We start from the raw sequence: 15,792 nt of genomic DNA, 5'->3' as shown, positions 1-15,792 counted from the left end.
TTGAAGGGGTCCTCGATGGTAGCTGGCAAATGGCTGCACTTCATTACCTGCCATGTGAATATTGAGAGCAGAGCAGAAGGGACAGCGGTCTGGAGCAATGCCATAAATAGCCATCTCCTCTGTGCTTTCCTGCTTTCTAGCCCAACCAAAATACTCCCTGCTCCCCTTGTTCTTGGAAGACAGAACTACTGCTACCCAAGCCCGTCTCACTCCTGAGAAAACCCACCCTGTCACAGGACCTTTGCTCATGTGTAGCATGAGCCAGGCTCTGTCCTGCAGCAATTGCAGCACCCCTACTTCTCCACCCAGCAAGAACTCTAGCACTTTGTTTCTCTGTTGTCTTTTGCCCCTTCCATAGGAAGATGAATGTATACAGTCATTGGCTTCACGACTTAGTTCAGTGCCATAAAATAATCAAATGGAAACAACTGTGTTCTTAGCTGCCTCATGCAGTAGGTCCCAGAGAAGAGGCAAAAGCCTCTTATTTTAGCTGATATAACCCTACCTCAAGGTCCTTACTGTCCACAGTAGTTCTGTAAGCAGCAATGTAGAAAACTAAGCATGGATCCTTGTTTCTGGCCACCAGTGTCTAGTTTTAATGCCCAGGCCCATGCATCCTTTGCTGTATCACTATACAGTCATTGAATGTAAACTGATTCAGAGCTGATTCCCATGAAGAATTACCACAGGAAGAGCAACAAGCCGCAGACAAAATGCAAAATGGGCTGAAGATCAAGAAAGGCTCACAGTGGAGGAGTTCTCCCCTCCTCTCATTCAGTGGCTGAGACCTTTAAAAACAACACCATGGTCTCAGGTCCAAAATCTAATTTCTTCTAATGAGACCTGAATCCACACCAGCACACTCCAAGGAAATGGTCACTGATGCTTATAGGGACAAGAAATGTCCTTAAGAAATGCTCTTAATCCTTTCTGCTGACATGTGGTCTGGATGAAGCTATGATGAGGCTGGTAAAAAACTGGTTCATAAATGTGCCCATAGAGTTTTCTGTGGCTCACACACAGAGTGACTCTGCAAGAGCCTGTCACACATCTGATTTTGTTCAGCTTCTCACTAATGACCTGGACAGTGAAATACAGACTATGTCTATGAAGTGCTTAGATATGTGGTGCAAGGAGGGGCAGAAGTCTGGGAAGAACAGCGGAAGGGCAACAGCTGAATTCAAATCAATCTTGACAACTTGGAAAAAATAGCCTGAAAAAATAGGTTAAAGCTCAGTAAAGGCAAGCAAAGGGTTTCAAGCAGGACTAATCAGTCACAGACTGGGGGGATGGGTTATGCTGCAGCCTTTCAGAAAAGGGGTTCAATTATTGGTGAGCAATGTCCTGTCAGAGAGAAAAGGGATGTAGTCATACTGGAACACGAGTGAGAAAATGGTTTGCACCACAGACTGAGCCATCCCTGATGACATGCATCCATGGGTCCTGAAAGAACTGGTAGATGAAGTTACTAAACCACTATCCATCCTATTCAAGAAGTTGTGGCAGTCTGGTGAACTTCCCACTGCCTGGAAAAAGAGGAAATATAACTCCCATTTTTAAAAAGGGAAAAAAGGAAGACCTAGGGAACTACAGGCCAGTCAGTCTCACCTATGTACCCAGCAAGATCATGGAGCAGATCCTCCTGGAAACTATGCAAAGAAGTTCTAAGAAAAATAAGAAGGTGATTGGTGACAGCCAACATGGCTTCACTAAGGGCAAATTGTGCCTGACAAATTTGGTGGCCTTTTACAATGGGGTTACAGCATTGGTGGATATGGAAAGTGCAACTGATGTCATCTACCTGGATTTGTGCAAAGCTTTTGACACTGTCCTGCACAACATCCTTGTTTCTAAATTGGAGAGATTTGGATTTGACAGATGGACCATTCGATCAATAAGGAATTGGCTGGATGGTCACACTCAAAGAGTTGCAGTCAATGCCTCGATGTCTGAGTGGACACCAGTGAGAAGTGGTGTTCCTCAGGGGTTGGTACTGGGATGGGTGCTGTTCAGCATCTTTGTCAGTGACATGGACAGTGGGATTGAGTGCACCCTCAGCAAGTTTGCCGATGACACCAAGATGTGTGGTGCAGTCGACAGGCTGGAAAGAACAGATGCTATCCAGAGTGACCTAGTAAGGTCTGGTCTCCAGAGAGACCAGAGTAAGGTGGTGCCAGAATAACCTGCAGCAAAAACCTGGACTTGTGCAAAGCATTTGACACTGTCTGTGTGACACCTTTGTCTCTAAATTGGAGACACATGGATTTGACGGATGGACCACTCAGTGGATAAAGAATGGTCTGGATGGTTGCACTCAAATTGTTGTCTTCAATGGCTTGGTGTCCAAGTGGACAAAAAATACAATCTGCAAGAAAATACTGAAAGTTGAATTGTCTGCCTAAAAACATGTCAAAAAATATGGTTAGTCCTCTAATATCTAGAAGTTTGCTATAAAAAGGAAGGGATTTTTTTTCTCTGTGGTCAAGAAGACTAAGACAAGAAATAATGTGTTCAAACTCCAGCAGAAAACATTCAATTCAATACTAGAAATAGCTTTCCAGTGTTAAATGTAATAAAGCCTCAAAACAGCTTACCTTGGGAGACCACAGGATGCTGGAGGTCTTCATAACAGTGTGGACAAATGTTCAGCAAGGAACTGATCCTGCTTTGAGAAAGGGAGGAAGCAGGGACTCCCCTTAAATCCTTCCTGTTGTATTTTTCTGTGACTGAAGGCAGCAGCCCCGGGTTAATCTGTGATTAGCTGTAACACCTTTCAGTGACACTTTTCAAGACCATGTCAGTGCTGTGGATCAACATTAAGTTAATTTCTAGGAAACCTGCTGTAGCAGGAGAGTTGTAGAGATCTCAGGCAATCCATGTCATAACAGATGTAAGAACTGCACTGATTATCTTCCTTTGGCAAAGGCAGTGACCTTCCGAACTGCCAACTCCCCAGACTGCTACGTTAACCATACAGTTGGTTGTGTCTTCCAAAATCATTAACCATTGTAAATCACAGCAGAAAATTCCTAAAAAAAGATTCTCTAAGTACTGGGAGGGAGGTTAAAACAAGGAGTCCAGATTACACTTGTGAATGAATTTTGAAGGTAATGAAGTAAAAACAGGAAAAGAGAGAGCAGGGGGTGAGTTCAGATTCGCTCCCACCAGCTCTGCTGGAGAAGCAGCCTGGGTGCTCATCTTGACCCCTTAAAACCAGCACTGAGAAAACAAATTCAGTCTTCTGTGTCCACTTCAAGTTTGTTAGCTTGTTTTGCGTACATATTCTCACCACACTATGCGCTGGGACATCTATCTTTATATAGATATTACAAGATTTTAAGTAGATAGGTCATAGAGCTGAGGGCCCTCCTGCACTGTGCCTTCAGGGCACAGGGAGGGAGAAGGGAGGGATGGATGAAGGAGCAAGGACACAGGGTACAATTTCCCTTGGGGCTAGAGAAGGGGAACAGGCACTTGACGCTGCACATTGCAAGATAGTCCTGGATGAAATACAGAAGCCAGATCCGGCTGGTGGTGACTCCTTCAATTCATCTTTCCAGCTGGGTGATCTTGGATGCTCTCTCACCCTGCCTTGACTTGAAAATTAACCCAGTGCAGTGGTGAACAGGTGATAAAATACCCTTGTAGCCTTAGTTACTGACAGATAATTGTTGGAGGAAGGTAGCTGTAAATCCCGCTCCTCACACAATCTGAGTTTGATCCAGTCCCTGCCTGAATCCATGGCAGAATTCCCACTGACTGCAAATAGACTTGGACTGAGTTTATGAGCCACATAATTTACAGGATGTCTTGGCTGCCTGAACTAATGTCCATCTGTTTCAATGCCATTTATGACATCTAACAAATCGGTTGAGCCCAGAGGCTAGGCAGGGCCTGACAGGCAAATGCCAAATGGAAACCTGGATTTTCACCACTGCTGCAAAGAAGCGCTTCAGACATGCCCATTTCTCAGGGATCCTTCCCAGAAGCAGCATGAACATACTTGCTCTTCACCTCCCAACCAAGGGGTTACCCACTCAGGGGAGTGCCTTTAGAGTCAGCAGGAGGAAGCAGCTGATTGCCCATCCCCTCATCGACCTGCTGGGTCCTCAAGCCCCAAGGCAGGTGATGGCCAGTGATGGGTGTCCATCTGCTTTCTAGACAGGTAAGGGGATGCCAAACCATTACAAAGGCCTACAGGATTTAAAAAAAAAAAAAAAAGCCACCACATTTTTGGAGGTAAACACTCAGTTTGTGTGCATGAGGGAATTAAAATAGGCACCAGAAACTGGGTAACAGCTACTATACTCTGGCAGTCCAACTAAGAAATAATATTATATTTACCTTAAAAATTGAAGAGGGAAAAATTAAAAAATAAGAAACAGGAAGCTCAGAAGAGGAATAATAGATTTTTCCATTCAATGGTAAAAAAAAAAAAAGTCTATTTGAGTTGACCTGAAATGAATTTTTATTGTGGAAAAAAAACCATATATGTTTCCCTCCACAATTTAATTTCTGGTGAGCTAAATTATGTTAAAACTAAAGTTACGCTTGCTTTTGGAATTATTTGGTATCTTAAACCCAATTTCTTTTTTGCATAGGAAGTGTGAAGGTGCAGCCCTTGCAGTAGGCTGGATATTTTAAACCTATATATCAATGGCTGGTCTATGACATGGAAAATGAGCAATTTTTATTGACTACAAGAGTTTCAGTTTAAAAGGGGAAAAAAGAGGTACCAAGATAAGATCTTTTACATGAAAACTTACAATATTCCGATTCCTGGCACCCTCACTATGGGAAGGGATTCTGCAGTCCAGCTGCTAGATGAAAGCTGTTAGTAGTAAAGTTCCACCTATTGTAAGGATTGCAGGATTTCAGCGTTCTGAACTTGATTGGGTTTTCTCCATGGAAAGGACAATGTTTCCAGAGTAGGTAGTTATCTTCGACTTAGAATCATAGAATCGTTTGGGTTGGAAGGGACCTTAAAGATCATCTACTTTCAACTCCCCTGCCATGGGAAGACCCGCCCCCCCTTCACACAGTTGCAACCTGTTTGCTCTCACAAGAATCAGACCTCCAATGAGTGGCAGGTTTTTCTGCTTAATAGGAACCTGAATTTGACAGAGGTAGGGACAGAAGCTGCTGTAGACATCAGACATCAATAACGCAGAGCTCCACTGACCTAGAAGAGCTGAAGGATTTACCTGACACACTGGTACCCATGCAGGGAGGCCACTAAATGTGAAAGTGACTGCCATCATTAAGATGGATTTCTTTGTTAGTCTTTCCTGTAATTTCTCTGTACCTCAGTTGTATCCAGGAGACCTTAGTGTTTTTCCCCCAGTAGCAAATTAAGCAACCTGAAATGTTTTGTTTTGTTCTCACCTTGGATGTAATTATTTTTAAAAAGAGATAAGCTGACCCAGGACTGTGCAATTAAATTGTTAAATTTCTAAACAGACTGGTAATACTCTGGTAGTGGTTGGGATATACTTTACCCTTCATTACTGGGTAGCTGGAGAAAGCTGCTGATACAATTAAACAGCATTTTATATATGATTACAGTGATTCCTATTTTTCTTCCTAGTAACATATTTTCATCTAAGCATTTTAATAACCAATGTTTATAAATCCATTATATAAAACTGTTCTACTAATTTTCTTTTGTGTTCCTAATGCATGAATTTGTATCTCTCCTTAGTACCTCATTTTCTTTTCTTTTTCCTCTCATGTTTATACCTATACTGTGCTTTGTCTTCATCCAATTTTCATTGCCATATGTCTGTAAAGATAATATTTTTATCAATGAGGCATACATCAGAAATTAATAGCAATGTGGAGTTAAACCTACTAAGCTGTGAATAAGAAAAACCTTAGTTGTACTTTGTAGTTAACATTCTGCCTAGAAACATTTACTTTTCTGTAGAGGATATTTTACGTAATGTAGCTTAAAAAAAAAAGAAAAGCTCAAAGCATAGGTACCTGGACTGGTTTGGGGCAGAGTGAGTCAGAGAGATTATAGCAGGGCATGAAGTCAAGCTTTCACATTTCAAGCATTAATTGGCCACTAAGAAGGAGCGGATGAAGCATAGGAGGGGGGTTAATTTTGGTGGGTACTAACAAAGAGCAGAGAGATTCCTGGTGCTTTTATTTCTCAGTCTTGCTCTTAATACATTCTAAGCCTGTGAAGGTTTTTTAGAAGTCAAGCAAGTGGCTGTGAGAATGCTCAGCTGGGATGGGGAGATGTCTGCTCGCAGTGTAATGACCTCCAGCCAAGTCTTCTGCTGCAAATACTGCCCGCAGCAAAGCGGGCCTGGGCTGCAGCACCTCCAAGCATCTGGGCACACCACAGGGCTGGCCATCGGGGTAATGCTTTCCTCTAGATCAAGAAAGTGTATGTCAGAAGATGACGTTAAAAAAAAAAGTTGTAAGTATTAGAGGTGCTTCAGTGTTAACTTCAGTTCCTACAAACCATATAATTCAGTTGGTGCCTGAAATCCTGACCATGCTGAAGTCAGAGATGAAAGTGCTACTGGCTCCAGAGGTCCCAGGAGCCCACCAGCCATCTTTGCTGATTGTTCTCACCAAAACTGGTTGGGTTTGATGGTGGTTTTTGCATGCTGATGAGCCAGCAACAACAGAGGAATTGCATTTTGGCAGTGGGTAAGGTGATACTCTCTCCAGACCCTGCACTTCTCAAGAGGGCAAGTTTGATGCAGATTGACAATTTTGCCTTTTTAGAGCTAAGCTGTAAAGCCACCCTGGTCATCCACAGCCTAGAAAGGACCTAGGGCTATAAAATTAGTGGCTTCCAATCTGATTCTGATTTCGTACCCAAGGAAGTTAAAAAACAACAAAAAAAGAAAAATTTCAACTGTATAGTTTGTCCAGCTCCTGGGCACCACAGCAAGTCATAGCCCCTTATTCTGGGTGGGCTGTTGCATAACAAAACAATTCTTCACTAAAAATCAAGCAAGGAGTTGCTGTTTCAGCTAGGTATGAGCAGAATGGTTGCAATGCTTTTAAAATACTTACAAAACAACTACTCTGAAATGTTAGAAAAAGTATTTGGAAAACTTAGCAAGTACAGTATACAGAAGCACTCCACTTCTGTATAAATAAATCGAAACTGGAGCATTCAAAGGAGAGTGCAAGGTCCTGCCTGTGTTTTTTAAAGCAACCTACAGACCCCTATGGACAGGCAGGGATTACATTCTCTGTTAATTCTGACCATGGTTTATTTTCTGCAAGTCCATAACACGAGGATAACAGAAGCACTTTGAATCCATAACATGAATAAGTATCAAGTCTGCTCAGAGTATAAGATACATATGGAATATCTATGGAAATCAAGCATTTGTTGAAAAATGAAAGTAAAGCAAATCTACTCAGGTCAATGAGACATTGTCTTTCATTCACTATGTTAAGCTGATGTTTTCTATTAGAAGAGCTTTAGGTGGAATGTGCCTGGGACTTTTAAACAGAAGAACAGGGATCAAGACAAGATTAACTAGGATGATGAAAGCCTTGAGTACACATTAGTCTATGCTGTGTTAGCCTGTGCCTTGCCATATACAGAGAAGTGGATTATACACGCATACCCTATTATTCAACAGGCATTAATGATTGTTAACATTTACACAAACTTTATTAAGTCATCTGCATTTCATGGCTAGTGACTAATCTGCTACTTTTTCTGTATCTTTATAGAAATAACTTGGAAAATACTTAAAAGTATGCTATAGATGCCTTCCTCTCTATGAGCTGCTACGACTTGTAAATAAATTGCTACATTTTCTAAGTGTGAATTAAGAGAAAAAAGGATCTTTTGTCTGATGAAAGAGTTTTACATGTTCTTAAGTCTAGCTGCTACTGTGAGAGTTGTAGTTTAAAAAAAGAAATAAACACAGCTGCATTTAGTCATAATGTTTAGTAAGCAAGAGGCCTTACTACACAGAGATGCAATGAAAAAAAACACCAACCCTGTAGTTTTAACAAACTCCCAGTTCTAAAATTCTGAAAAAACCCATCTGTTTCGGTTTTTAAATGGAAGTTTTAAACTCATTAGAGTCTTCTGTAAACCCAGGAAAGACAAGGGTATTTCTGAAGTGGTCAGGAGTTAGTTTGCAGAATTGTAAAAAAATTATAAGGATTTGGCTGCATACATAGCTGTACATGGAAGCTATTGTGTTAGGCTGGTTCTAGTACGGGAAATTACTTACCCAAACATACTTTTTTTTTTTTTAAATAGACTTCAGGTTGTTTAATCTGCTTTGTAAACTAAACTACTGAGAAATGGTGCATGAGAAATATTTATTTTCAGATCCATACTCTATCTTACAACAAAAGTCTACTGTATATGGGGTTTTTTCCTCCTTATTTGAATAAAGAGCCAGAAGCAAAATCTACTTGCAAATCTCAACACTTGAGTAATCGTGTGGCTGTTAGTGTATTCAGATGGACACTTATTAACCACAATTATCTAATGAGAATAGATACTGTGTGCATGTAATTGACACCCACAGAAAATGTGCAGGCCCAGTATGCTGTGGTGGGCTGACCCTGGCTGGGGGGCAGCTACCCACCAAAGCTGCTCTGGCACTCTCCTCCTCAGCTGGGCAGGGGAGAGAAGATAAAACCAAATGCCTCTGGGTCAAGATAAGGACAGGGAGGGATCACTCACCGATTACTGCCACAAGCAAAATAGACTCAACTTGGGGAAAATTAATTCATCACCAATCATATCAGAGAACTAAAAGCAATACGTATAGAAATATGCCCTATAATGCTTGAGGTGTAAGGAGTGCTCACCAGTCCTCCCTTTCTGTCTGGTGCCTCACAGTGTTTAATATTCTTGTACAAACAGGAAGCAGATAAACTCTGCTTTTCTTAAGGTACAAATGGCTGTTTAATTTAAATCAGAAATATACCCCACCTTACAGCAAAACACTAGTTATGCTTCTCCCAGCTTTCCTATGCCAAGTCCTAAAATGACTACATTCTGAACATTAAGTAGGACATTTTAATATTCAGCAAAAACTTGTCCAGCATTAACTTCACCTCACTTATTGTTTCTGAGCATCCTGGAGGTTCTTCTGCTGCAGTATTTCTGGGAGCTCTACAAGACCTTGCTGCGATCCTCATTCAGGTGCGTGTTTCCTCTCTCGGTTGTCACGGCCATCAACACCATTGCTCTTTTCAGGGTACCAATCAGGAAAGCTATTTCTTCTCACAAGTACAGGCTTTCTTGTTGAAACAAATGTCGATAATTTCAAAGCTATCAGGCAGCTACGGGAATTGGTCTGAAAAATGCCATGTCAACTAAAACACAGCGTAGTGACAGATGTGGAGCTAAAAATACCAGTTTGACAATTTTTTCAAAAGTCGGGCCCTACCGAGGGATGTATTGCAGGCTTAGTCCCTCAAGGTCTGGGCACAGGCATGGACTAGTGAGCAAGACGACCCATACATGGGAAGAGCCAAGGGCTGGATTGAGGCAAGCTGGACCATCTCACTGCTCCCTGGAGCACGACCCTGCTGGGGGCTGGAGTAGCATGGGCTTAGAGCAGCTCTGTTGATCCAGCCGTGCTGGCAGCAGGGCATGCTCTTATTTAATCCTGTGCCAAAGATTTGGGTCCCCATCCCCTGGGTATTCCCTTGTGGAGGGAGAACCTGCTACTCTCCTCTTAAAAAGCCACAGGAGATTTAGCACAAAGGCAGATGGCTCTTCCGTCCATAACTCATACTCGTGCCATACTAAGGTGTGTTTCCATCATGTGCAATGTAAAACCATGGGCACTCCCCCCCGGCAGACTCTTGAGCCCTGGTTATTACATTACTGCATTACAAATGTTTACCTAAGGAGCTTATCTTCTGTTTCTGCTTCTGAAGATGCCCTCCTTCATTAAACATCCCCCCCAAGCACTATCTGACATTCCTTGCTGCTTTACCCCTACCATGTTTCTCACTCTCACATCTTTCCTGCAAATGGATGTGACAAATCGCTGTGAGCAGGACATCAGCTTTTTTCCTCTGGAAAAAAAAAAAAAAAAAGGCCCCTTCTTAATTTCAATTTTTACTACTCTGCTTTAAACCAAGGTCAACCATGCAGCATTTGTTACTCTTGCTTCTTTTTTTCCCCTAGTATAGTTCCTATCACATACAGAGAAAAGTTCTGGAGCTTGAATTCCCTGCTAGCACGTTCTCAAATTTTCAGTGTATCTCCAGAAAGGTGTGATTTAAATTAGACAAAGGAATTACTTTGCAGACCTCAGCATGTTCTGGCGATTTTCTCCCACTAATTGCTGAAGCTGACCACTAAAGCCAGGTTTACTGTCTTTTTCACTGGGCCATTTCAGTGCTTGAAAAAAAGGCACTTAGAAAAATGCAGTGGCCAGCTTTACCGAATCATTGTGTCAAACCCATATAAAGTCACCCTACCAATAAATTTAATGATGATGAACTAAATAGCTTTCTACTGATGTAAAAGGTTTACATTTTCTGACAGAGCAAGGGACTTTGTTATATCACACTACTGGCAAGCGTCTGCTTTTGTCTGTCATTTTCCTTCTCCGGACTCTGATTTTATTATCATATTGCTGTAATGAAAAGCACAAATCATCTGGACAGCAATGGCACCACTCACCACCCTGATGTCACCAAACAACTATATTTCAAGGCTTTGTCATCATACAACTTCTGTGAAAAATACCAACTAGTCTGAGGAGTAGCATGTGGATAAACAGGAGCTGGCTACGTGAGTCTCCTCTGAGTCACGTCAGATGGGTATTTCAGCCCTGCCTTTGCCCTTCACTCCTGGCTGGCTGCAGCATCAGATCCCTATGGATCCTTCTGTGCCTCTCCTTGCGGACCAAGGGCCAGAGCTTGGGATTTCCCCAGGGGAGGAAGTCAGACATTACAGCACAGCAGGGAAAGTTCTGTTTTCCCCATAGTTTCACACACTGCGAACAAGTGTTTCATTGCTATTGCTCTATTCCTAATCCAATTAATACGTGTGTTGATCCGTCCCATCTGACAGCAGGAAATGCTGCTTTCCAAATTGCACACATTTATTGTGACTTATATGCAAAATTCCCACAGTAGAAAGAGCGCTGTGATACTGTAGCTTTTTTCAGGATCAATTCCCTCTCCTTTAAATTAAGAAGGCACTAGACTGGAGCACTAACTCAGCATTGCTTCAGCTTTCTGTCGATATTCAAATCGCCTCCCAGCAAACTAAGCCCACTCAAGTGCTACGAAACAGCTGTGAGCAAATCTTCTTTGGGTCTTTGTGTAAAAAGCCAAAGTCTGGAGATCAAATGCAGAAAAACTGAGTGACCTTGCTTTAAAAGGCAGCTAAACTTTAATGTCTTTAGATTAAACATTCCAGAAAGAGCTAGTGATTGAGATAGGTAATGTGATATCTGGAAAACTGACCCCAATTTCTGGTTACTGACCCTCATCTTACCTGCTACTGCTGCAGAAAGCTCAAGTAGCTGTGCAAAGGCAAGTGTGAACACACTCAGACTCTGCCAAAGGTAATGAAACATTTCTAGCAACAAGAAGAATTAGGTGGGGAAAACTGATGGGTTTTGTTTTGGAAAATTTCACGAGTAATTGCTTCATTTTAAAAGAATCAATCCAAAACTATATAAAACCCAAGGTGATTATTCACTGCAAATCATTCTTAATTACACTATCATGAAAAGAATATTTTGGGCTGAGATTCTTCCTCATATAAGTCGTTACTGATGCATGTAAGGAGAAAATCTCTGCTTGCATTCCTGTGCTTTTTCAACAGCAAGATGGAGTCAGAGCGGCACTAAGATATTTTCACCCATGAAAAGAATTAAGGGGAAGGATAGGATATGAGAACGGAATGGATAAAAATTTCTATATTCTCACCAGAGGCTGTATTAAGCTGCCCTTATTCAAGTGGCTCTCCACTGGCTCTGCGTGTCCATAGGTAGGCACAATCCTGCCAGCAACAGCTGCTTGACCAGTGCTTTCCCTCAAGAAGGCATCTTGGCTCATCACTGCAGAACCATACTGCTTGTCCTATTTATAAAGCAAAACTTCTCATACCCAGATATTTATGGCATGATATGAACTCTAAGAGATGTGGGTTTTTTTTAAAAAAGTGACAGTGATATTTGTACACTCGCTGGTTGTAGTATTTGAAATCCACATATCTCAAAACACCAGAATGATTCCTAATGTGAAGATGGGTTAGCAGAAATCCTTCAGTGACCAACGCAGCACTGCAAGCTAGAGGCTTATTTGGGATTGAAACATGGGACAAAAGCAACTAGACCTAATCACTAAAAAAGCCTCAAAATCTGCAGCCCCACTTTGCAACAAGAAATTTTGCGGCACGCATCTTCTCACTACGGCCAGTCTGAAGGACCCTACCAGGTGGTATTCTGGGCGTGCCTCGAAAGACCTACCTGTTGGTGTAGCGAATCAGGCGAGTGTTTAGCTCAATGTAGTCTTTTCTGGACTACAAACTGGATTTCCTACCATCTCCTTCCATAGACTCTTCCCACAGATTTCCCTCGTACAAAATGCAGACAAGGTTCAGCACATACAGTGGAGACACTGCTCTGTCCCTTTTTCAGGCATCCATGGTCAGAGAGGAGGCAATGACATTCCATTCTCTCCTCTGCTTCAACAGATTTAATCTCATACCTCAAGGAAAAGTACCTTGCACTATCAACTTTTTAGGTGCTTATTGTTGGACCCTTCTTTCCCCTCCCCCCCCACCCTGGAAAAGGGATGGGTTTTTTGAGTAAAAGCTGGTAAGTAAACCTCACTCCAAAAAGTCTAACTATCCTAGAGAGAGATACTCTTTCTTCTAGCTCCGAGTGATTGGTATGACTGTGCACATTTCCTAAAAATAATTAGGACATGCTTATAAAATCAAGGCTTTTTCTTTTCATTCACATGTTATTTTAATAGGTTTATTATTATTTTATAGGTTTAGATTGGTTATTAGGAAGAATTTCTTCATAGAAACGGTTATCAGGCATTGAATCACTATCCATGGAGGTATTTGAGATGTGGATGAGGTGCTTAGGGACATGGTTTGGTGTTGGTATTAACAGTGTTAGGATAAAGGTTGGACTTGATGATCTTAAAGGTTGTTTCCAACCTGAAAGATTCTATGATTCTAATGGGTATATATATATGGAGGGGCTCCCTGCCTATGGCAGGGGGGTTGGAACTAGATGATCTTTAAGGTCCCTTCCAACCCAAACCATTCTACGATTCTATATACCACGTGCCACGTATTTACACAGACCTGCACATACAGCTTGCACTGTATTGAATATATTAATGCATTCACAGCCTTCTCAGCTTTGCTTACTCATGTCACCCCTCGGAGTACAATAAATAGAAATAGTAGAGGTATTGATTATGCAGCAGTATTACACACTTGGGCCCAACCAATATAAACATGTTACATTGTGAACAGTGTTACATGAGAGGTGGCTGCTACACCTTGCTGTCAGCAATGTTCCTGCCAAATTCCAGAGCTGTTCTGGAATAGGTGTTCTCCAAGCAGAGGCCAAAATTTTGCATTAAATGCAGGTCCTTAATGTTTAAAATTCCACTGAATAATGATATTTAAATCATGATAAAAAAATAATGATTTAAGAAAATAAAATTAAATACAATTCTATTTTGAGCAGAGAAAATATTTAATTTTTTCATTATTGGTTCTTAACTAAGTACAAGGAGTATTGAATTTCTGAGTTCCTGAATGTTGTACAGCTATTTTAGCAGCTATTTGTGCATTCATCATATTCACAAAACTTCTTGCCTTTAGAGGACACAAGATCAAGTACCCAAAGCCAGGTTCTACCCCAGTGAGGCCAGTAGGGATTTTGCCATTGATTTTGTTAGAAGCAGAATTAAGCTTTTATGTGTTACAGTATTTTGTTTGTGAATGACTAAATTATCAATTTGTTTTAGCACCTCTTTCAAAGTGTATTGAAGACAAAGAAAATGCAATTGCAAGGAGAACGGTGGGCAAACACACAGCTGTGTCTCTGAGGCATGTGTGTCTCCTGGATGTTTGACTGAAAAAGACCGGTCAGAAGCACAGACAGATAGGACTGGTCCGCTATAAAAGTCTTCAGACTCAGAGATTTCAATAATTCACCTGTGTGTCAGCTGTGCTGTAATGCAGTGGCTCTTTAGACAAAACTGTTGCCTCTATATGAAGTCTAGCAGAATTAGATTACAGAGTATAAATTCAAACCCATAAAAACAAGAAAGTGTAACTTCTGTGATAAAAATCAGAAGAGTGAAAATCATACGCTGTTTTCTATGCATTCCTATAATACCACAGAATCCAAACATCTTCCAGTGGTTCATCAAGCAATGCAGCTAGTGTTTGTTACATGTGTTTTGCTTTCCTCCCTGTAACCACTTAAGGGCTTAGTGTGTGTCTGTGAAATGTCATGTCCTGTACTGGTAGGGACTCTCCCTGACAGGATACTTAGCCTCCTTATTGCTCTATGACAATTTTAGACAAGTGAATGGAAGAAACATCCTAACAGAAATTCTTCATGACTGTACATTTTTAGACTTGTACTCGGGAAAGCTCAGTCTTTATCCTGAAACCAGAAAATGAAGATTTACGCCCTTTTTTAGGGCACCCCTTCACAGGCAGTGCAAATACTATGGATATTTTTGGCTTTGGTGAAGCATAAAGCATCATTTATGTGTTAAATACACAAAGACACTGCAACTCTCCCCAAGAAAACTCCTGTTACACTTAATTTGTTTCAAACAATTTTAGCGTCCTCTTCTTCTGATGCCTGATGGTCACAGACCAAAAATGTACAAGGTCTGTTTTCAATCTCTCTAAGGCAGAAAAGCACTGTCCTTTAGCGAAAGCAGATGGGAAAGCCTGGGATTCCAGGCAATTACACACACGTAGTGATCCAGGAAAAGAGCAGCTGATGATGTTAAACTCTTTCAGCCCACTGGAATGGATGAGTCCTCTTTAAGGATAGACTCAAAGGAGTAATATTTTTCAAATTGATGGATTATAACCCCTGACAGTCACTTAAAAAGAATAGGTACTTAAGAAAAACATAGCCTGAAGGCAATACCTCTTGGTACATGATTAAATTTCCATTCTCAATGGGCCTGTAATTGGGCACACTCACAGACTGACCTGAACAGTCCATACCTTGCCTCCATTGCACCCACTGAAATCTTTCTGAGACGTGAAGAGTTTTGCAGCCCCAGCAGCAGAAGGGACCCGAGTTACAACTGCATGATTGCACCTATTAAAAGTAATTATAATCTTTAGCCATCAAGCACAGCAGGCAAGAAAATGGGAAAATACTGCAAAGCACAACAGATATATGAGGTTTAAGTCACCTTTGCAGCCTTCTAACACTTAGCTGTCATGGCCTGTATAGTTCATTTAAATTAAACCAGACCAAGAGTCCTCTGAGGTACAGAGTGTTGTGGACTGCAACACAGATTTCCCATATTCTTGGTATCAAGAAGCCCATTCTGGACCAGGGTAATGTCCATACCCAGAGGTTGTAGGTTATGGCACACACGCACTGAGTTTGTACTAGGTGATTCCTGCTCTGAAGGGTGATAGACACTTTTAACTTTATGCTCCTCCAGATCTGCTTGTAGGGGCAGGAACTCAAGTGAGGGTGTCACAAAGCTGCTTTCAGTGCACATTTCTAGGAGTCTGGAAGAGTTGCATGCAAAATCAGAGGTCTGGACACTATGACTACATTCCTTAATCCTACAGAAGCA

Source organism: Eurypyga helias, unplaced genomic scaffold (genome assembly GCF_000690775.1).
Source record: "Eurypyga helias isolate BGI_N326 unplaced genomic scaffold, ASM69077v1 scaffold17160, whole genome shotgun sequence".
NCBI classification, from domain to species: domain Eukaryota; kingdom Metazoa; phylum Chordata; class Aves; order Eurypygiformes; family Eurypygidae; genus Eurypyga; species Eurypyga helias.
This window is presented reverse-complemented; position numbering follows the sequence as displayed.